This window comes from Oryctolagus cuniculus, chromosome 7, assembly GCF_964237555.1.
Source record: "Oryctolagus cuniculus chromosome 7, mOryCun1.1, whole genome shotgun sequence".
Taxonomy (NCBI): domain Eukaryota; kingdom Metazoa; phylum Chordata; class Mammalia; order Lagomorpha; family Leporidae; genus Oryctolagus; species Oryctolagus cuniculus.
Window position 1 is genome coordinate 149,406,284 of NC_091438.1, and position 23,096 is coordinate 149,429,379.

Below are 23,096 nucleotides of genomic sequence, written 5' to 3' on the forward strand. Positions count from 1 at the left end.
ATCGCAAGTCCCGCACGGGCCACCGCAGCCGCTGCACAGGCGCACCCCCACCCCGTCCCCCACGTGCCCTCTCCCCAGCCCTGACCGAAAGGTCCTAGCAGCCCATTTGCAGATGAGGAAACTGAGGCTCACAGAAACAGAGCACAGCCCAGACGGACAGCATAGGCGGCGTGGGAAGCTGCAGCCTGCCCTCTGCAAGTGCCCTGGACCCCCATCTGTCACCCAGCCCCCCTCCCCCCCCAGCTCCTTCTCTGGGCTGGGGAAAACCCCGTCCTCCTCTTGGCTAGCTCCACGTCCTGCCGGAATCCACCTCCCTTTCCAGCATGGCTGGCATTCCCAGGTCACCGCGAGACCCAGCTGGCCCCACCCACCCAGGTTCAGCCTCCTCCATTAGCCCCTGGCCGTAGGAAACCCACATTTGCAGGAAACCTACAAAAGACATCGCCTGCATGGTCCCAGCCCAGGGCTGGAAGAGACACGTCACCGGGGCAGGGTGTCTTCCCATCTGGATTCGTTCCAGAATCCCTCAAACGGCAGCCTCCTCTTTCTGAACACCGTGGCACAGCAGGAAGACCTTGGCCTTGGAGGAGATGGGCCCGCGGTTCCCGCCTGGCCACAGACCTTGGAAAGTGGCTGCCTGCAGCTACAGCTTCCCGATCAGTAAAACAGGTTTAGTCACTTAGCGGCCTTGCCGAGTTGTCGTGAGATCGAGTGCGGCTGCAGCAAAAACTCTTAGCAGAGCCTGGCAGAGAAGCAACCGCAGTCATGAGCTCCCACACTCACAGGGAGGCACGCTATCACCTCTATTCCACAGGGGAGGGAGAAAGGAGTCAGTTCGCCCACTCTTCTAGCTCAGAGGGGCTCCAGGGACAACACTCTCATTTTCTTCCCTGGAGGAGCCTGTGGTTCAGAGAGGTAGCAAGACCTGCCCAAAGCCACACAACCTGGAGCTGAAGAATCGGGACCAGCACCCTAGTTTTCTGGCTCCAAAATCCACGCCAGCACTGAGTACCCCCCAGATCTTCTGGGTGTACTGGAGACTTCTCTGCAGAAAGCAGGGGAAGGCAGTGTAAGCAGAAGGAGCGGCGCATGCGAGGGTCTGGAGGCCACACCAGTCTTCGTCGGAGCCCTGTGAGTCACAGGTGTGTGCACAGGTTGGGGGAGGGGCCTCGCTTTTCACCTATTTCCGCCCGTGCTTTGTTGCTAACACTTCTTTATTCTGTTGTGTGCTGTGACTCTCTTTGGCCCATTTCTAACGCTTATTTAAAACCCTTGGCCAGAATTCTTCTACGTCGGGTGCATCGCTAATCAGGCTGGGGTTCTTGCCAGCAGCCAGGAGCTTCTTCCAGGTCTCCCATCTGTGTGTGCAGGGGTCCAAGCACTTGGGCCATCTTCTGCTGCTTTCGCAGGCCATTAGCAGGGAGCTGGATCAGAAGTGGGGCAGCCAGGAATCAAACCAGCACCCAAATGGTAGGTCGGCACTACAGGGGGCAGCTTAACCCATTATGCCACAGTACCGGTCCCAGGCTGAGGTTCTTTTGAAGTCCAGCTGGTGATGGGCTGAGGTGTGCACACCTGGCCCTTAAAACAAGCAGTGGTGCCCTGGTGCAGCGGGTTAAGCTGCCACTGACATCCCACATCTGAGTGCCTGTTTGCATCCCAGCTGCTTCGCCTCCGATCCAGCTTCCTGCCGGTGTGCACCCTGGGAGGCAGTGATGACGGTTCAAGTACTTGGACCCCTGTAACCCACATGGGAGACCCGAATGGAGTTCCTGGCTCCTGTCTTTGGTCGGGCCCAGCCCTAGCTTTTGCAGGAATTTGGGAAGTGAACCAACGATTGGAAGGCATTTCTCTGTCTCTCCCTCGCTCTCTCATGCTCTGCCTTTCAAATAAAAAAATCTTTAAAAACAAAATACCAACAGTGAGGGAAGACTCAATCAATCTTGGAGTAATGATAGAAAACCTCACAAAACCCAGGCAATTGTGAGGAAAACAGCATTTCCCTGGGAAATGGGCGTTTCACACTGGTGTCAGGGCAGCAGGGAGGGAAGGCGGGGTGTTGTCCCTCAGGGTGGAGAAAAGAAAACAGGGTCTGGACACTTCCATCGCCTCCCCGGCCCTATGCACACACCCACTGTCCTGGCACCCCGGGGCCAGGGTCCTCACTTGGACACCCGCAGGCCGGCAGGTGGCACCAGCACACACCGGGGCCGAATCTGGGCAGCTCCACAGGAAACGCGGGGTTGCAGGAATCAGGAGGGGCTGATGGGCCTCCAGGGGGCTCTGTCCCCACTTTCCTCGCAGGCCCCAGCTGTCTGTCCCTGGGGTGCCAGAGGGAAGCCCAGGCCTGCAGAGGGGGAGGGGTGATGGCCAAGCCAGTGAGGAGCTCACAATTAAAGCAGAGTTTCCCTCTAAGGAAAAGCAGCCTGACAGAGATGGCAATGGGCTTGGCCGATTTACAACAGGTGGACTGAGAATTTCAAATAAGCATCAGGAACACGCAAAAGAAGGCACCAGCCACCAGGACAACAAAGTGTGCAAATGTCCTAAAATAAATGAAATAAATGCAACCATAAATGAAATATCAGCAGAAACGGGGAGAAGAGAACGCAGAGTGGGTCCAGCCGCGGGAGAACCCGACAGGGAAGCAGGACGTCAGCTGGGGGAACTCTTCCGGGAGGAGCAGGGGGAGCAGCGGCGGCTGAGAACCAGGAAGTAGGAAAGAAAAGTGAATGGAACATCTCGCTCAATCTGAATTAATTTGACAAGGATCATCAGGCTCACTGTCAAAGTCGCGATCAGGAAGGTTCTAGAACAAAACCAAAGGGCACACAGTACTCATTTCACAGGTGACAAAGATGATCAGCCGGACTACACCAAAGCTGGACACAGCTTCTCCTCGAGAGACCATGAAGAAGCCGAACAGAGCAGACCCACAGCGAGACACAAATGCTCACAGCGCACAGAGCAAAGACCCGCACCCGGCAAAGAAAGCCCTCCCTAGGCTGAAGGCAGAGTCAGGCACGCTCCTCCCTCTCCGAGGGCGAAAGACCCCAAAAAGAAGAAAACGCGCACGTGACCCAGACTGCCCGGAAACGCGCTCAGCATCCTCACCTACCAGGGAAAGGGAGATCAAGCCCACCGCACGCTCATCGTCACGGCAGCATCCAATCAAGAGACGGAAGTGGACACCCATATCCCGTGTCCAAGTGCCTGGGTTAGAGCCCTGGCTCCACTCCCAGTTCCAGCTTCCTGCTACTGCACCCTGAGGAGGGAACGGGTGATGGCTCCAGTGGCTGGATCCCAGCCACCCCTCTGGGAGACCTGAGGGGCTTCTTGGCTCCTGGCTTCAGCCTGGCCCAGCTCCAGCTTCTATAGGCATGTGAGGAGTAAGCCAGAAGACAGGCGATCCTGGTGTCTCTGTCTCTCAAATAATATACATACATACGCACGTGCACACACACACATACATACATCAAAAGAACAGCACGACAAAACAGCAAGACGTAGAAAAACTTGGAAGTCTCCTATATCGGCCATGAGAGTATAAAATAATAAAGCCACTTCGGAAAGGAATTTAGTAGTTTCTGATAATGTTTATAGACTCACGTGATGCAATAATTCTAACCCTAAGTACTTGCTCAAAAGAAATGCAAACACACGGGCAGGCGTTTGGCACACTGACTAACGCCCTTGGGACGCCCACCTCTCCTATCAGAGAGCCTGCGGTCAAGACCTGGCTAGCTCTGCTTCAAACTCCAGTCTCCTGCTGATGCGCACCTGGGGAGGCAGCAGGTGACGGCTCAGGTACTTGGGTCCCTGCCACCCACGTGGGAGACCCAGACGGAGTTCTGGGCTCCTGGCTCCAATTTGATCCACACCTGGCTGTCACAGACGTTTAGGGAGGGAATCAGCAGATGGACAATCTCTGTCTTATTTCTGTCTCTCTGCCATTCCAGTTTAAATGAATACATTTTAAAATGAAATGGAAATAAAGGATTTTTATTTAGAATAACCAGCGACAGGTGAATAAGTAAACAGTCGTGACTACTGATGTATGGACTACAACTCAGCGACAAAAAGGAGTGAACTTCTAGCGTAGCAAGCACAGATGTGCTTAAAACAGTTCACACTACTTGATTCCATCTATATGAAACTACGGAAAAATCATCTCATCTATGGAAAAAAAATCAGAATAATGGTTACTTTTGGGAGGCAAAATTGGCTGGGAAGAGATATGAAAGCCCTGGCTTGGGGGAAGCCAAGGTGATACACAAACATTCGTGAAAGTGCATTGAACACTTAAGATCTGTCTGAAATTTTACCTTAGCCAAAAAAAGACAGCAACAACAAAAACCACACGCCAATGTGGAGATAACAGGAATCCCAGGAGGCCGGTGTTGTGGGGTAGTGGGTCAGGCTGCCGCCTGCAAGGCTGGCATCCCACATGGGCACCAGTTCATGTCCCAGCTGCTCCACTAATGTGCCTGGGAAAGCAGGACAGGTTGCTCCAAGTACTTGGGCCCCCGCCACCCACACAAGAGACCTGGATGGAGGCCTTGGCTCCTGGTTTTAGCCCGGCACAGCCTTGGCCATTGCAGCCACTTAGGGAGTGAACCAGTGGATGGAAGATCTAGCTTTCTGTCTCTGCTTCTCTCTCTCTCTGTAACTCTGCCTTTCAAATAAATAAATCTTTTTTTTTTTTTTTTTTTTTTTTGACAGGCAGAGTGGACAGTGAGAAAGAGAGAGAGACAGAGAGAAAGGTCTTCCTTTTGCCGTTGGTTCACCCTCCAATGGCCGCCGTGGCCGGCGCGCTGCGGCCAGCGCACCGCGCCGATCTGATGGCAGGAGCCAGGTGCTTCTCCTGGTCTCCCATGGGGTGCAGGGCCCAAGCACCTGGGCCATCCTCCACTGCACTCCCGCGCCACAGCAAAGAGCTGGCCTGGAAGAGGGGCAACCAGGACAGAATCCGGCGCCCCAACCGGGACTAGAACCCGGTGTGCCGGCGCCGCAAGGTGGAGGATTAGCCTAGTGAGCCGCAGCGCCGGCCTTAAATAAGTCTTTTTTAAAAAATTGGAGACCAAGAAGATAAAAATTAAGGGAGGCAATATTTGAAGAAATAATGAGGATAATTTTGGAACTAAACAAAAATGAAAGATCTCAGTTTGAAAGAGTGGGAAATATACCAATCAGGACAGGAAAATTAAAAACTCACACTTAGATACATTGATGTGAATGTCAAAATATAAAAAAAATTCTAAAAGTCTAGCGAAAAACAAATCATTTGCAGAAGGACTAAGTTGCAAAGTGCCAGCATCCCATGTGGGCACCAGTTCAAGTCCTGGCTACCACCACCTCCAATCCAGCTCCCTGATAAGGTGCCTAGGAACGCAGCACAAGATGGCCAAGGTACTTGGGCCTCTGACACCCAAGTGGGAAACCCAGATGGACCTCCAGGCTCCTGGTTCTCGTCTTGGCTCGTCTCCTTTCAATTCTTTTTCCTGGTCATGCACATCCTGGGAGCTCAAGTGCCTGGGTCTCAGCCATCCATGTAGGAGCCCCGGATAGAGCTCCTGGCTCCTAGCACTGGCCTGGCCCAGCCCTGGCTGTGGTGCCCATTTGGGGAGTGAACCAGCAGATGGAAGATCAACATCTCTCCCTCTCTTTTCTCTTTCCCCCTTTCTCTCTGTAACTCTGCCTTTCAAATAAAAACCAATCAATCTTTTTAAAAAATTGAATTGATCTGTCCAAAAGGAAAAAAATTTAAAGCAAGAATTTTATTTCCAGCTAAACTCACCTTCAAATGTTATAGGCTAATAAAAGTCACAGCATTCAGATTCAGGTTTGAACAAAAAGACACCCTCCATTCGCTCCAAAATGATTTGTTTTTGAAGGAACGACATAATATAAACAAGGTCCACAGACAAAGATGTCTGAAGATTGAGCAAGTAACTCCAAGATCAAAGAAAAGAACAAGTAGTTTGTAGACTGTATCTCTAATAACTCAGAACTAAAAGATCTGGACAATCATTAACATGATGTCAGGAGCCGGAGGGCATGTGGGGGAAGGGTACAGAAACTGATCGGAAGAGCAGACCAAGGGATATGAGAATATGCCAGTTCCGTCTCTGTGGGAATAAGGCGATAAAACAACGAATTACAGCAGAAAAAGCAGGACAAATCTGAAACAAAAATGGAGCGCAGCATAAACACAGTGCACACACACACATTCTTTTCAGGAACACGCAAACATTTTAAAATTTGTTTCCACACCAAGCCATAAAGCAAGGCTCTCATTTCAAATACGAGGATTTCACATAGCCACATGCTGTGGCCACAGTGCAATTCAGTTAGAACTTAGGACAAATAATTACTCATACCCTTAGAAATTAAAACATCCCTAGAGAACTCGTGGATCAAAGAGAAGCCAGAGGAGAAATTAAAAGTTACTAAGAAATGGATGATAACACTACATAGTAAAAACTGCAACACAGCGAAGGCTAAAAGTCAACAAGCTCGGGACCAGTGGTGCGGCAGATCAGGTTAAGCTGCCACTGGCCAAGCCAGCAGTTTGAGTCCCAGCTGCTCCACTTCCCATCCAGCTGCCCGCTGATGGGAATGAAAAAGCACCTGGGCCCCTGTCACTCATGTGGGAGATCTGGACTGAGTTCCAGGCTCCTGAATTTGGACGGCCCAGCCCTGGTCGAAAGTAAATGATTAGTCGACGGAAGGGCTCTCTCTCTCTCTCTCTCTCCCCCCCCTCCCATCCCCCCTCCCCCTTTGTGTCTCTCCCTCCCCCTTTGTGTCTCTCCCTCCCCCATTGTGTCTCTCCCTCCCCCTTTGTATCTCTCCTTCCCTCTCTTTGTCACTCTGCCTTTCAAATAAATAATTTTTTTTTAAAAAAATGAGCTAAGTACCCAATTTAGGAAGTTAGAAAAAACAGAAACCCAAAGAAAGTAAATGGAGATTATGAAGAGCAGAAATGAACAAAATAAACAAACAAAAAAAGATTCGATTGAGAAGGTCAAACCACAAGTTGGTCCTTTAAAAGGTCAACAAACCCATGGTGACTTTAATCAAGCAAGATAAGGAGGCAGAGGCAGAAGGAGGGAGGGAATACAACATTATGGAAAAAAAGGAGAGTAAGAAAATGCTATAAACAAGCTTATGCCAATATGCTTGAAAATACAGACTACATGCACACACGCCTGAAAATACACCAAAACAGGAAGACATTAAAACCACAAAGAAAAGCAAGTAAGACAAGGTGATTTAACAGGTGAGTTCTACCAAACTTTAGGAAACAAATTATCTCGATTTATCCAAACCTTTGTCAGAACAGTAGAAGAGCAATTTTTCTAATTCTGAGGCCATCACATCTGCAATTCCAAAGCCAGGAAAACAAAATTGATATAATAATTCTATACAAGGCTGGCGCCGCGGCTCACTAGGCTAATCCTCCGCCTTGCGGCACTGGCATACCGGGTTCTAGTGCCAGTTGGGGCGCCTGATTCTGTCCCGGTTGCCCCTCTTCCAGGCCAGCTCTCTGCTGTGGCCCGGGAGTGCAGTGGAGGATGGCCCAAGTACTTGGGCCCTGCACCCCATGGGAGACCAGGAGAAGCACCTGGCTCCTGCCATTGGATCAGCGCGATGCGCCGGCCGCAGCGGCCATTGGAGGGTGAACCAACGGCAAAAGGAAGACCTTTCTCTCTGTCTCTCTCTCTCACTGTCCACTCTGCCTGTCAAAAAAAAAATTCTATACAAGATATCACTAGAGCATAACCAAACATACACATCGTGAACAGGTTAGGGCTGTCCTAGGACTGCAAGGATGGTTTAACGTTAGAAACTAACTACACTCAGGCTGTCGCCGTGGCTCAATAGGCTAATCCTCCACCTGCGGCACCAGCACTCTGGGTTCTAGTCCTGGTTGGGGCGCAGGATTCTGTCCTGGTTGCCCCTCTTCCAGGCCAGCTCTCTGCTGTGGCCCGGGAGTGCAGTGGAGGATGGCCCAGGTGCTTGGGCCCTGCACCCTCATGGGAGACCAGGAGGAAGCACCTGGCTCCTGGCTTTGGAGTGGTGCAGTGTGCCGGCTGTAACGGCCATTTGGGGGTGAACCAACGCAAGGAAGACCTTTCTCTTTGTCTCTCTCATTAACTCTGCCTGTCAAAAAAAGAAAAGAAAAGAAAACTACACTCATAGATTGAAAGAAAAAAAAGAACTATTTCAAGATGCTTTTTAAATACAACTCAATATAATTTAAAATCTTTTAAAGGCCCTCAATTATGAATTGAAGTTTCTTTAGACTGAAAATAAAAGCAATTTATTACAATCTACAGTACAATTATTGCAGGGGGGCCAGTGCTGTGGCATGGCTGGTTGAGTCACCACCTGCAGTGCCAGCATCCTGTATCAGAGCACTGGTTCCAGTCCTGGCCGCTCTGCTTCTGACCATGCTTCCTGCTAATGCTCCGGGGAAAGCAGTAGAAGATAGGCCCCTGCCACCCACGTGGGGGACCTGGATAGAGTTACAAGCTCTTGGCTTTGGCCGGGCCCGGTCCCAACTGTTGTGGGCTTTTGCGGAGTGGAACAGCAGATGGAGGATCTGTTTCTCTTTATCTAGCTCTCATTTTGCCTGACATCTTCTATCCACTGGTTCACTCCTCAAATGGCTGCAATGGCTGGAGCTGGGCCGGTCCAAAGCCAGGATCCAGGAGCTTCCTCCCGGTCTCCCATGCAGGTGCAGGGGCCCAAGGACTTGGGCCATCTTCTACTGCTTTCCCAGGCCATAGCAGAGAGCTGGATCGGAAGTGGAGCAGCCGGGACTTGAACTGGTGCTCATATGAGATGCCAGCACTGCAGGTAGCAGCTTTACCCACTATGCCACATCACCAGCCCCATCTGCTGCTCCACTTCTGATCCAGCTCCCTGCTAAAGCACCTGAGAAAGCAGCAGAAGATGGTCCAGGTATTTGGGTTCCTGCCACCCATGTGGGAGACCCAGGTGGAGTTCCAGGCTCCTGGCTTCAGCCTTGCTATTGCAGCCACTTGGGAAGTAAACCACTCACTGGATGGAAGGTCTTTTTCCTTGTCTGTCTCTCCCTCTCTGTCACAAAAGAACATTAAGAGGAAATAAGCAAACTCCAGACTGTTAAGTAAATGATGATACCCCTCCATAAAGTTAAAGACGCATATTATACATAAGTAATGCATGTACATATGATTTTAAATACTTATAAAAAGGGGAATGAGAAATCCCAACTGTATGTGATATAGGTCTATGTAATTGAAACATTAAGAAAAAAATTAGTCAAAAATCAATGAAAAAATACCTAACTCCAAAAAGGCAGGGGTTGGGAAGGCTCTGATTTGGGAAGTGGGGTGGGGAGGGGTGAATTACCGTCAGTTTCTAGTCCTGGTGTAACTGGGCACTGGTTCTTGAATGTTTTAAATGTATTTCTTTTTTTTTTTTTTATTTGACAGGTAGAGTTATAGACAATGAGAGGGAGAGACAGAGAGAAAGGTCTTCCTTCCGTTGGTTCATTCCCAAAATGGCCACTACGGCCGGTGTTGCACTGATCTGAAGCCAAGAGCCAGGTGCTTCCTCCTGGTCTCCCATTTGGGTGCAGGAGCCCAAAGACTTGGGCCATCCTCCACTGCCCTCCCAGGCCACAGCAGAGAGCTGGACTGGAAGAGGAGCAACTGGGACTAGAACCCGGTGCCCATATGGGATGCTGGCGCCACAGGCAGAGGATTAACCAAGTGAGCCACAGTGCCAGCCCCTAAATGTATTTCTAATAATGAAATTGACAAGAGGTCATTTATAAACTAACAATGAGATGACTGAAACAAAGTTCACGGTAAATCCAAGGACAGACCCCAGCGAGGAGGCTTCCATCAAATAACTTAAAAATACTCACACTGTGCCAAACACCCTAGCAGATGCAACTTATCTCAGCCAATCCTCAACACTCTACTGGGCCAAGAAGACTGTCCTCTTTTTTTAGTTCAGTCCCTTGGCCGAGGTCATTGGCGTGGATCTGAATGACCCTGCCCAGGTCACTGTGCCTCTCAGGCTCACCTTCCTCCTGACACGCCAGGCAAGCTACAGGACTTTCTCAGCAAACAGTAAGTGCTTAACAAATGTCCACCTGAATCCAGAGGGGCGTATACACTGGAAAGAGACAGGTTGTGGGGGAGGGACCTAGATCCAGTCCCTGTCACCTCCCTCTGGGACCCTGGCAGGAGCATTGCCCTCTCTGGGCCTCTGACGTCCCCCGTGTACCTGCAAGTGCCCAAGGCCAACCTCGCCTCTAAGGAGCCATTCAACAAACAGGAAGTCCCCCAGCTGCTCGCTCCTCCGGCAGACCCCTGTTCATCCCCGCCCTGTCCTCTGCCCACCTGTCTGCAAACCCTGGGCACTGCCCGCCTTTCTGACATCATCTCCTGGCCCCACCCACTCCCCACTCACACCTGAGCTCCTCCCTCTCTGCCCAAGGTTTTTGCCTTTGCTGTTCCTCTGCCTGGAACATTCTTCCTCCAGGTCCTCCGGTGGCTCCCTCCTTCTCACCCTCCGGCTCTGGGTGCTGCCGGCCCACGCACTGCCTTACTCTTCACAAGCCTCCCCGGCACGGACAGCCACACCTGCCCTGACAGGTGCTCAGGGAGGACCTGCTGGGGAAGAACGAGTGGACACTGCCTGCTCCAGGCCCACCTGGTGGCCACTCTGCCCAAGGCTGTGTCCTGTGCCACCTGGGACCCTGCTGGGTCGCAGGCCTGACCATCTCCCACCATCCCGGAAGCTCCTTGTCGGCAAGAACTGGGCCACATTCATCTGTGAACTCAGCACCTGGCCTGGGCCTGGCACACAGCTGGGCTAAGGAAAGGTTTGTTGAATGAATGCGTGTCCTCCTGCGGCGTATCTTTCCTCCTTCCTGCTCCCTCCTCCCTGCCAGGCACCCAGGTGAGCTGAGGAGAAAGGCCACTGGGCAGGCACTTCCTGGGGCACGAACAGTCTTTTCCTTCCCCCAACCCCCAGCCACTCCAGGCAAGAAGGGGTGGAGTCCAGGGCAGGCGCTGCCCCATCACAGGAGTCATGCGGGGCCTGGTCTGGCAAAGCCAAACAAACAGGGGCCTTCCCTGCCGTGCCCGGGGGCAGGAGAGCATGGCAGGCGAGGAGGCTGCAGGCCCGCGGCGGAGCCCCAGCAGAGCCTGGCGCAGAGCTCCGCTGGCCGGGAGCCACGGGGAAACACTTGATTATTCAAATCACATAGTTCCCCAAGAGGAAAGGACCCATTTCCTGCAGCCCAGGCAGGGGGAAGTCTCAGAGCAAAGTTCTTGCGTAAGCCAGCAAGCAGGGAGGCTGCCCACCCCAGGAAGATTCTGGAAGCCGTAGACAGAAACCCAGGGGTGAGGTCTGGGGCAGGATCCCTGCTGAGGGTTCTGACTTAGCAGCAGCAGCGGCCAGCCTAATTGATCTGGCCTCCCCCTGACCCTGGGCTGGAGACACTGGGGCTGCCTGGCTATGCCCCCCACTCCAACCCTACCTTCCCCAAGGAATCACACAGGGGACAGCCGGCCCCAAGCGTCACGCAGTCCACCCCCGCAGCGTTCCTGCCATTCACTCACCTCTGGCCTTGCACCCGTCCTTCCTCTAGTCTGGCTCCGGAAGAATCAACAGGTTCAGGAAGAGTTTACACACGTGGCCTGCAGAGATTTATCTATTATTTATAAGTGATGACGGCCCCGGCCCAGGGCCAAACTGCCGGGGTCCAGTTCTGGATTAACCACTTGGGAGCTGCACGGCCTTGGATGGGTCCCTTCCCTTCCTCACCTGTCAGCCCAGGGATCCGAGTGCCTACAGCTGGGGGAGGCTCAGACGCCAATGACAAAGGGCTCATTTGTCAAGCACTCCGTGGGCCACACAGCACAGACCAGTCAGTGAATGATGAATTTTGACTATGTCACGCTCCAGAGCCGTCAGCTCCTAACCACTTATTGGGTAAACGAGCGCATTTCTGAGCCTGGTCCCTCGTCCCTGAGCAGGAGCAACGTCAACAGCACCTCCTAGTAGGGCTGATAGGAGTTTGAAAGGACCCAGTGACCCCAACGCCCCTGAACAGTGCCTGCCACTCGACTCCCAAGAGCCGTCACTGCTGCACACCCTCGTGGCTGCGGTCACCTCTTCCCTGAAGTCGCTCCTGGTTGCCTCCAGCACACTCGGTCTGCCCCCTTGCTGGCCTCTCCAGACAGCATGACGGCCACCTGCCCCACAGGTGACCACCGCAGGACCGTCCGTGTGCTTGGCCCGGGACCAGCGTTCTACACTTGTGAAGAGGCGAGTAGTAGGGAGGCAGCACGTGACTCACCTGCTTCTGTCCCACCCCTAGGATCTGGGCCCAGGGTCTGCGTTAGGGGAAGGACTTGGTAGGAGGACTGGCTTCCATGTTATGTTACTTAGAACACATGTGTCCTCGGGTATTAAAATGCCAGCACTGTCGACCTGGGTGACATGTCCGTTACCTTTCTGAGCTCCAGTTGCAAGGACTAAGTGAATACACACACATATGTGGGGAGCTTAGGACCAGGCCTGGTTCACGGTACACTGCATAAAACCTTAAACACAGGACTCACATTTGGCTCAGCAGTTGAGCCTCTGCTTGGAACCCCTGCATCCTATCACAGTGTCCGGTATGAGTCCAGGCTCCACTTCCAATTCCAGCTTCCTGCTAATGTGCTCCCTGGGAGACAGCAGGTGACGGCTCAAGTCCCCGGGCCCCTGCTACCCACTCAGGAGACCTGGATGGAGTTTTGGGCTCCTGGTTGTGACCCGGCCCAGTGCTAGCCAATGCGGCCTTTTGGGGAATAAACCAGTGGAAAGAAGATCTCTCTGTGTGTCTGTCTCTCTCTCTCTCTGCCTTTCAAATGAAGTGAAAATAAATTTTTAATTGTAAAACGTAATCGTACGTTGATATATGTGGCACTCCTCTGAGTCCGTCTGCGGAGCTGTTGACACACAGAAGTCACCCAACTCTGTCTTAAGACAGCTTAATCCCTGCAAGCATTCACTCATTCAAAAAGTATGTGTTTTAAATGCCTACTATGCACCAAGGGAGCTTGACACATACAGATTCCGCAAAAGGTGGCTATGACTATTATTATCAAAGACATGAAGGCTGTTAGGGACTGGGGACATATCTGGGAAGCACACAGACAAGAAGGCAGACCCGAGTATGACACCCAGTGAACTCATGCCTGACTAAAGGCTTGCTCCACCAACAGAGAAACTGTCACTCGGAGAAACTGGCTTGTCCTGCTGCCAGTCACCAACCAGCCATGCGTGAGCCGCTGTCACCGATGGAGGAGACGCCTCTGATGGAGTGGGAAGGCAGCCAGGGCTCACGTGTCCACCCAGCGGACAGCCCTCACGGGTTTGCTTTCCCCATGACGATCAAGCAGGCCGGGCCGTGGAAACCCCTGCCCGGTGCAGCCACCTTTCAGAAATGGCAAGGTCACTGAACGCCTGCCCTGGTTGGATGCTGGAACTGGCCGGGGATTCAGACGGGGTCCTACCTTCCAGCAACCGAGAGCCAGACACTTTGTGCAGGATCAAGAGCAAAATCTAAAGATCGGTCAGGATGCCTGCTGACAACACAAGAGGGCGCCCTGGGGAGGGGACAGCAGGTAACCAGGCAAAGATGCGGGAGGGCAATGGCCTTCAGTCTGACACTCCTGACCTGAGCCCAAGGGTTAGCAATCAATTTGACATCCTGAAACTCCTGTCCCCTTTTACAAAACAAAGGAAACACTTTATCAGGTTTTTTAAGTACCTCTTCCTTGTCACAGGGACTTTAAGCCCTTTTAGCACTGAACAAGGGGCACAGCTGTGTGCCCCCCAAAAGGCTCCCTCCCAAACCCATGCCAGAGCCCTGGCAAGTAACTCAGGTTCCTCCTACTTTCGTGGACAAGGGAGAGAAGACACTGAACGGGGGCCACCTGGGCCTCTCCCTCCCCACCTCCCACCCTCACAGTTGGTTCTGAGCGCCCACTATGACTGGTTATTATACTATATTTAGAAGGAACTTGGGAAGGAAAGAGCAGTGGTTGATTAGTGATGTCTGACATGGGTGTAGGACAGGGAGTGGCGGCACTCATGCCACTCATCTACCACTCGTGAACTAGCAGAGTCCCAAGTCTTCACCCTACTCACAGAAGCCATGGGTGTCGGGCAGGGCAATCAGAAGCCAAGAGAGGGAAAAGGACTTGGCCAAGGTCACACAGCTTGAACTGGCAGGGCTGGGATGGAAACCTCCTGCTAGGACTATCATTTCCTTCTCCTGGGCATGTCCAGGGGCTAAGAGAAGCTGATGCCCCACCAGGAGTGCTGTGCTGGTCCCCTCCCTCTGCCACCTGCCACCCCTTCCGGAGACACCAAGGTCCCCTGAGCACCTGTATCCAAACAGAAGCCTCTGACCCAGGATGCTACTCCGATGGGGCAGGAGGGCGCCAGGCCGGGACTTGGGTCTGCCTTCCACTTCCCAGCGGGGGACCTGAGGAAGCTACTAGCTTCGCTGAGCGTCTGCCTCCTGCTTGGTACATGGAGAGACTAAGAGCAGAGCCCAAGAAGGCCATTCAAAGGCATCAGCTCAGCTTCCGACACAGGGTAAGCCCTTCCATGGTAGCTACAAGGATGGGGCAAGGGGGAAACACAAACCCAAACATCCCGCTTCCACAAAACCTGCTCAGGTGAGAGGCCCGGGGTGAACTCCAGCGACCTGATCTGAAATGCACACCGAGGCATCTGACGATTTCTAAACAAGGAACTGACTCTTCCAGGAAAACAGGTCACGTGATCACATCACAGAGGAGGAAACAGACCGGCAATGGGAGGGCGCCAGTGGCCCCGCTCCCGCTTCCCAGTGTCGGGGAGTGGCTGCCTCAGTTTCCTCGTCTATAATGTGCAGGTGGCACCTTGCCTGGCATGTCCACGTTAGGGGGCGCTTGACGAGGCAGAGCAAACCGAGCAGCTGCAGAAGGATCTAGAAGGGGCAGGCGAGGGGAAGCGGGACTCAGGATCAGATGAGACATCTGCACCAGAATGGTAGCAAATGATGCTCTTAGCTCCTGCGTGCTGAGGCAGGCGAGTCTTGGTGGGGACAGCACGGGGGCTGGCGCTGGGGCACAGCCGGCTAAGCCACCACCTGGTCACCTGCATCCCACATCAGAGTGCCTGGGGTCAAGTCTCATCTCTGCTTCTGATTCAGCCTCCTACTCACGGGCCTGGGAAGGCCACCGATGGCGGCTCACGTGCCTGAGTCCCGGCCACCCACATGGGAGACCCTGATGGAGCTCCTGGCTCCCGGCTTCTGCTGGGCCCAGCCCCAGCTGTTGTGGCCACTTGTGGAGTAAATCAATGGATGCAAGCTCTCTCTCTCTCTCTCCCCTTCTCCCTCCCTCCTTCTCTGTCACTTTGCCTTTCAAATAAATAAATCTTAAAAAAAGAGAGACAGCACTCAGAAAGGCCAAGCCGGAGACAGCTCAGCGATGGCCACCAGAGGCCTAGAGGACGCCGGCGATGGGCCCGAGGGCTGCGCGTGGGAGCTGGGGCCGCGCTCGCCTGCGCTGGCCTGCTGCTTTCCTTGCGTGGGAAAGGTGGCCGAGAGGGCAGACCTTGAGGGCAGCAAGTCATGCAGAGGTCCTTTGAAAATCCACACTCGGGGTTTCCAAATAAGGCAAGTGTTCGCCAGCCCTACACAGGCTGTTCTCCAGGCTCTGCCAGCAGTTCGCAGACCTGGCCGGGTGAGGGGCTTGCACCTGGGTGTGGACAGACCTGGAGGATGGGAAGCGGGGCTCAGGGAGTCTCACCAGAGGGTCTCTGAGACCTTAGTCCCAGAAACAAGCCCCACCTTCCCTCTGCTCCCCTCCCCGGGCCAGGGCAGGGTGACAGAGGCCTCCGGGAGAGGAATCTGGGCCCAGCGCCCACCGGCTGAGCCTCAGTCTCACCACCTGCCAAATGGCAGGGGCAGTGCTCCCGGAGCACTACTTCCCACCTGGGGCTGCTTCTGAGCTGCTCTGCAGGTGCAAGGCCTGGGCCCAGTGGGCACCATCGGGAGTGGGGCTCCCCTTTGTTCCCCCGAACCCCCGCACAGCCCAGCTCTGACCTGCTAAGCAGGGTGACGATGCTGTGCGGCTTCTTCACAGGGACCTTCCAGAAGGTCCTTCCATCTGGGCAGCTGCCTCCAGAGCCCCTAGACCTACCCATCAGGCTTCAGGGCCCCTCACACAGCCCCTGTTCAGACACAGCAGTTCTGAGATGCTGCAACCACTGGGTGCCGCCCGTGACCCAGGCCTTGCTGTCCGTGCAGAGGGTGGAATGGGGGAGCTATGGGCTCAGTGTGCAAGGCTGGTGGTGGGCACTGAGCACAGGGCTGTTGGGAGCAGATGGCAAGAGAGCCCCCGTCCTGGGGCAGCTGGGCAATCTTTGGGATGTGGCAACCAGGGCTGCCTGTTTGCATGGGAGCAGGGTCAGTTCACTAAGCCTGGACAGGCTGAGACTGTCACCCCCAAGCCCCACACCTTCAGACCTCCAGGGGACCATCAAAGCAGGAACAAATCCGCGTTCCGGAGACTCTGCCAGACCACAGAGGAGGGGCCGGCGTCCGTGTGTCCCACATCCTACCTTGTGCCCCTGAGAGAGCTGGCCCAAGCTTCCCACAGTCATTTGAATGAGGTCTGAGCCCCCACCAACCTCACATGGCCCCACAGCTTCTAGTCCAGAAATTACAAGCTCCATGAGCCAGCAGGTAATGGCAGTGAGGCATGTGAGCCGGGGTGAGGCAGCGGGGCGCGGTGGAGACTGTGGTGAAGTGGACAGAGCAGCTGCTAATCAGTTCCAGCCACTGTGGCCAGCCAGGGACACAGCCCAGTGTGGCCACATCTTCTGATCTTTCAAGCGAAGCCAGAAACCCATATTTTTATGTAAAACGAAATCGCCTAGCTTAACAACACCAGCAAGTAAATTAAAGCTTTCAGATCGCTGCAGAAGTCAACAACCCCCCGCCCCCACGCCCTGCAGCTTGGAGAGCCCACTTTGGGACTGACTCACCACAACCCTGCACGCCACAGGCCATAAATATCCCAGGAGCAACTGCTGAAACCAGACCCATTCCAAGCCTCAGGGAAATCCCGCCCACTCCTCAGCCACCTGGGTTTTCCACCAGAGGAAGATGAGGCTGGGGGGGGGGGGGACACTTGTCCACGGTCGCACAGGTCCTTTACCTCTCCATCAAGGACCTAGATTCTGCTCTCTGGGCATAAGCTCCTTGCCCACTAACCCACACCTTCTGTGGTCTCCCCCGCACGATTCTAAAAACTGGGGGAGGTGCACCCCTGGGGACAGGCCGTGGCACTTAAGAGCCAGGAGGCTTCATTCCCAGTCCACTGCCCTAAGCAGCCTGGTGACGCCGGGGCAAGCCCCTCGCCCTGCCTGGGCCTCACTCTCCCTGGTCTCCAAGGGCAGTGGACGGTGCCAGCCCCTGAACACCCCGCAGCTAGCGGTCTCCTCTCCAGCCAGGGCTCTGCGGCCTCCGAAAACACAAAATAGTAATAATAATAATACTAACGGCAGGGCGAGTCCGCGGCAGCCAGGAGAGAACACTGCAATTTTCAGCGAAACCCGACTCTGGGTTACTGGAACCCAGAGAGGAGCATGCTCACACGCGGGCAGTTTAACCACCATCCTCCAGCGAACACAAACACATCTGCTTTAACTTCTTCCTCCTCTCCTCCTCCAGCCCCCTGCCCTCATCTCAAATGCTACCCCTTCATTTAAGAAGTCAAATTAAATGCAAACAATTGATTTCATGCCACAGTGAGGCTGCGAATTTAAGCATGGAAAACTTGAAACATGGTGCTTTGTTGTTTTTTTTTTTTTTTTTTTTTTTTTTTTTTTTTTTTTTCCTGGGAGCAATTATGAAACGTTGAGTGGTGGTACGGGAGGTGGAAAAATAGGGAGAGTGTTCTTGAATGTTCTTTGGCCACTAAGCACCACAGAGTGATGGCACCCAAGAGGACTTGATACTCAGGCAGATTCATTTTCCCGGAGGCACACAGCTGGGGCCAGGCATCCACGATGCTGACCCGGGCCACTGTTTTCCCTGCAGACCAGGTCTCTGAGACCAAACCAGGAACCTCCCTGTGGCCCTCGGAACGGCCAAGAGGGGCGAAGAAAATCGCCCCACAGTGAGTGCTAACTTCGCAAGAGTAATCACAGCTGGCCCAGCCCAAAGCTGGAAAAATCCTCGATGATCCTGCTGGCCCCTCATAGCAACCCTCGAAAATGTTTATTATTCACCCAAGTGACAGATGAAGAGACGGAGACCCAGAGAGAGCAACTGACTTGCCCAGGGTCACAAAGCAACACTGGGAATGAACCTGCCGTCTGCTGCCCCCAGCTGCCTTCCAGAAGTTAGGACAACTCCCGAAGACGAAGAAGGAAAAAAAAAAAAAAAAGGTAGCGCTGCACAGCCCAGCTCCGGGCTGCCAAGGAGGGCGCCAACGCTGTCACGCTGGGAAGCTGAGTCAGCATTCTTGCGGCCACGTGGACTTCTGTGCTGGTCCTCGGCCCAGCCTGCTCACTCTCCCCATCGTCCCCCGGAGCTCCCGGTTTTATATTAATAAGGCCAGTCAGACTGACTCCAAGGTGAGACCTCTAGCCTCTGCCTCTGGATCCCACCCCTCCGTGAGACAACATGGAGAGCATCGGGAGACCTGGGATGCTACACAGCCGGCCCCCAGCCCCCCCAAAGGCATCTGGGTGTCCCGGGGCAAGCGCCTTCCCCTCTCCCAGGCACGGCTTCACGGGCAGAGGGAGCACGGCCCGCAGCTCGCAGAGGACGTGCAGCACGCAAGTCACAGGACAGCGCAGGGCTGGGCCTGGGCCTGAGCCAGACACAGTGGGCGTGGGAGTGGGTGCAGGGCAGGAGGCACTGCAGACACAGCCCCAGGGCTGTTCCCTGCGTGCAGTGCCGGGCTCCTGGCCCGGGCTGTGTCTAGAAGGCTGAGAAGTGGCATCTAAGGGAGCAAGAGGGCACTGCACCACCCCACAGGCACAGCCGAAGGCCAACGGGGAGGAGCTGAGCAAAGCTGGGGGGCAGGTGCACAGGGTTCAGTGGCGGGGCCGTGATTGGGGCTGCATTTCCTGCTGAGGTGAGGGCTGCTGATGGCCAAGACTCTCTCGGGCATGGGCATGGGCATGGGCACGGGCATGGGCACGCGCTCAACCTTTTGCAAGTATCATCATTTCCACAGCTCACTAACCGAAGGGCCACCTGATCTCCACGGCTGAAAGAGGAGACAAGGCACAGAGAGGGCCCGAACTCAGCCCTCGTCACACAGCCAGGCGTCCGTGAGGGAGAGCCAGTGTTGGGCCATCGACCTGACTGGCTACTGCACCCGCAGTCGGCTTCCCAGGGAACTTCCCAGCGTGGACACCCAGCTTCGGAGCCTGCACAAGTTCTGTTCTGCAAAAGTCTCCACCAAGAAGGTTTTTGTCTCTTTAATTTATGGCCTCCTTCCTAGCACCTAGAACAGAGCCTGGCACAAAACGGACGCTTCATAAATATCTGGTGAATGAAGACAGCATCCTTTGCTCTGGCCTCACTTCCTCACCAGAGGCGCGCTCCCCTCTGCACAGGTGGGGCCACAGCCCTGCCTCCCTCCACCACTAGGCACGTGGGCAGCCCGTGTCCACCGGCTTCTGCTCCGGAATTCGGAAGCGCTGAGTTCAGGAAGGAAAAAGGAGGCAGAGGGTGAGGATGAGCACGGGGCAGGGTGGGGGCAGCCCCAGGTGGGAAGATTCGGAGTGCGCAGGTCTGCAGGTGGAGGCAGGCAGCGCTGAGCCGAGGAAGGGCGGAGGGGGAAACAGGCTTGGCGTCTCGTCCCTTGGGCAGCAGAGTGGGACCAGGAGGCACTGTTGCAGGGTCCAGAGCCTGGGTTCAAATCCTGACCACAGCACTTTTGTAAACTCTCTAAGCCTCAGTCTCTGTTCTGTAAAATGGGATGATGTATGGGAGGTGCTGCCCACGAGCTGCCGTCTCGCCCACCTGCCTCTCCATCTGCCTCACTGAGGGTGTCTGAGTCCTCCCCCCAGCCCATAGGCCCCTTCTGGCCTGAATCGCTCCCTCTTTGGATCTCAAGGGTCGCCCCCCTCCATTCAGCCGCCTTTGTAGAAGCCCCCTCCCCCACCCCATTATGCGTTGCAAAAGGATCAGAAGGGACAATGTGAGTGGGAGACGGTTTTCTCCTGCGTTTAACCCTTTCTTGCCAAGACCCGGGTTGGGGGGGGAGGGGAGGGAACCAGCCCTGGGCAGCCCACCTCACCTGTGCACATCCGGGAGCGGGGTCACGGGCTCCAGAGCTTTGCCCCAGGGCTGCCGGGCCACCCCTCTCCCAAACACACACCTACAGGCGGATCTTGCTCTTTTTCCCTCCCCCGCGCTCCCTCCCTCTGCTCTTACCAGCTAGGACCTAAACTTCCTAGACCCCGCACTGACAGAGCAGCCGCTTCCCCTGGTGGCTGCGGCCAGCCCTGCAGTAACCCGGTGGTGGCTGAGTGGTGGGCAGGAGAGGGCCCCCGGACACGGGCCGGGGGGGCTACGGGGGCAGCGGGGACAGGTGTCTAACCGAGGCTGGAGTCCCACGCAGCAGCCCGGCAGGTGGGAAAGTGCAGGAGAACAAGGCGGCCCCGAGCGCGTCTCGCAGGCGCCGCGGGCGCCACGTCCAACCTCCAGCCGGAGCAGCGCCTCGGATGCGCGCGAGCACGCGGGCGCGTGCAGGGGCCCCGGGTCCTGCAAGGGCTCTGCGGGGACCCCCGCCCAGACACTTCGCCTTCCACCTCGCCGGGGACCGACTACGACCTTACCTGCGCGGAACTCGCGGACGAGGGTCTGCCCCGGCACGAGGGGCGCGGGGCCGGCGAGCTGGGGCCGAGGGCTCACAGTGGCGGGAGCGCGACGCTGCCGGGGCCACCTCCCCCGCGGGTTTATAAAGGCGACCGCGGGGCCCCGGCGCGGCCCGGCGCCCTCCCCGCCCCCGCTGCGCCCCGCCCCCGGCCCGAGCCCCGCGCCCCGCCGGCCCGAGCGCCACGCGGCCAGGGCGCCCCCTGCCGGGCAGCGGGGGCACACTCCCGGGCTCCGCGGGGCCTCGGCTGGGGGTGCACAGGAGCCGCTAGCTACCCCGCGTCCCGTGCCCCGCCCGCGCCGGGCTCAGGCTCGGAGCCCGCTGTCTGCGCGTCCCCCGCTCGCCTTTAGCTTCGGCCCCCGTATGTGCTGTCTGCCTCTCACCGTCTGTCTGAGCGCCTGCGTCTGTCTACCCGTCTGGCTGCCTCTGCCTGCCTCAGCCTCCATCCATGTCGTCCACGTGTCCCTGTCTGTCTCCTCTCCTCCCTCTCTTTCTGGGCCTTGGCCAGAAGATGCCACAGGAAGGCCCGGGGGAGGTGGCCTCCGAAGGGAAACCTTCCTGGAATCGGGGACCCTTCCCCCCTCTCTGGGGAGTGGGCCCAGCCAGAGCCCAGGACTTGCCTCCTGGGTGCCACATAAGGGACAGCCTCTGCCCGGGTAGCGGAGCCACAGTTGGGGTTCCAGGGTCTCCTCTGGTGACCTTGGCTAAGTCACCGCACTGGCCCCCAGGGGACGCGCAAGCAGGTGCTTCACCGTGGTCTCCCTTGCCACTTAGTGGAAGTGTCCTGTAAGAGCGCCAAGTGCACAGGAAACCCTAAAATCCTACATAAAAGGGGGGAGGTGATGCTGAGTGCATGGCCATGGCCCCACTCGCTAGGGACCAACCTCAATGGGACAACCACCCCACTTCCTCTGAGCACTTTTCTCTGAGAAACAGGCTGAGTTTGAATTCCTGTGACAACCAAGCAGTCCCCCAGCTCTGCCTGAATGCCTCCTGTGACAGGGAGCACACTGCCTCCTAAGAGGGACTGCCCCTCAGAGCTGCCTGGACGATGTGAGCGTCTAAACCATGCCAGCCAGGCAGAAACCTGAGGGCTGGGACTGAGGGTTCCTCCAAGCCCTGTGCCCCAGTCTCATAGCCACAGTTTGCCTGTCGGTGGAAGGAGGAGATGGAGGCCAGAGCAGAGAGGAGGAGGTCAGGCTACAGAACCAATTCTAGAATTCTCTTTTCTATGCACTCCATGCCAGGCAGCATGCATACATTATCTCCCAACAATCCTGTTTTACAGAGGGGGAAACTGAGGCCCAGAGAGCATGTGACTTGTTAGGCTGGAGCCAGAACTCAGGTCCAGAGCTGAAAACCAAGAATGTCTTTGTATTTATTTTTATTTCTTTTAAAAAAAGATTTATTTATTTGAAAGGCAATGTTACAGAGAGAAAGGAGAAGCAGAGAGAGAGAAGAATCTTCCATCCACTGGTTCACTCCCCAGATGGCCACAGCAGCCAAGGCTGGGCCAGGTCAAATCCAGGAGCCAGGAGTTGCATCCAGGTTTCCCACGTGGGTGCAGGGGCCCAAGGACTTGGGCCATCCTCGCTGCTTTCCCAAGCCTTGCAGGGAGCTGGACTGAAAGTGGAACAGCTGGGACTCGGAGCGGTGCCCATACAGGATGCCGGCACTGCAGGCAGTGGCTTAACCTGCTGCACCACAGCATCGGCCCCTTATTTTTATTCCTTCTCGCATTTTTTAAATAATTGACAGTGTTTATTTACAGAGTTGATATGAAGTTTCCCTTTTGAATTAAGTTTATGTTTTGAAGAAGTGAGTCCAAGTATCGAGTAAATACTCTTTTATTCGTGTGTTTCTTGGGTTAGGTGATGATGGCAAAAGTCCTGGAATGAAATGTAGAAGATGCCTTCCTTGTCTATTTGAAATTGTGTGCTAAGCAGCCAGCGCCGGGCCCAAAACACGGGTCCAGCTTCAACACTTGCTCACAAACACCCAGGAGAGGTTCGGGGTCCTGGGACATACGGCACAGCAGCATCAGTGGGACAGAAAGGCTGCCTGTTGAAGCCTGGGCAGAGGCTACGAGGCTGAGCCAACAGGGAGTTGCAGGCATCCCAGCCACCCGTCGTGACCTCC

The 23,096-nt window shown here is 55.2% G+C and overlaps 1 protein-coding gene across 3 annotated transcripts in view; it reads right to left on the reverse strand.

The window, feature by feature from the left end:
• The window catches only part of ALPL (alkaline phosphatase, biomineralization associated), a 56,020-nt gene extending 34,940 nt beyond the window's left edge, over window positions 1–21,080 (reverse strand). The window contains exons 1-2 of one of the 3 annotated variants that reach the window (XM_051856745.2): window positions 20,920–21,080; window positions 11,628–11,705 (exon numbers count right to left, since the gene is read on the reverse strand). The gene's annotated coding sequence lies outside the window, so the exon portion shown is untranslated. Of the gene's footprint in view, window positions 1–10,284; window positions 10,381–11,627; window positions 11,706–20,919 lie in introns of those variants that run through there. The other 2 variants (XM_051856744.2, XM_051856746.2) reach the window with 2 other exon arrangements.
• Between the last annotated feature and the right edge of the window lie 2,016 nt (window positions 21,081–23,096).